Consider the following 240-nt stretch of genomic DNA (forward strand, 5'->3'; position numbering starts at 1 on the left):
TATTTTTTATCTTTAGAAGTGGTCAATATGAATTTTACTATTAATATCTTTGGTTTTTTAAGTGGGATTTATTTTTAAGTTTTTAGTGTTTTTTTAAGAACTAAATAATCTTGTGTATGACTAATGTTTTGGTTTGATTTAAAGGTAATTTAAAATTTTAATACTAATTATCACCACAATATTTATATTTATTATATCTTATTTGTTAATATTTAATCATGTCTTCTATTAATAGAATAT

This window comes from Arachis ipaensis, chromosome B10 (genome assembly GCF_000816755.2).
Source record: "Arachis ipaensis cultivar K30076 chromosome B10, Araip1.1, whole genome shotgun sequence".
Classification (NCBI taxonomy): domain Eukaryota; kingdom Viridiplantae; phylum Streptophyta; class Magnoliopsida; order Fabales; family Fabaceae; genus Arachis; species Arachis ipaensis.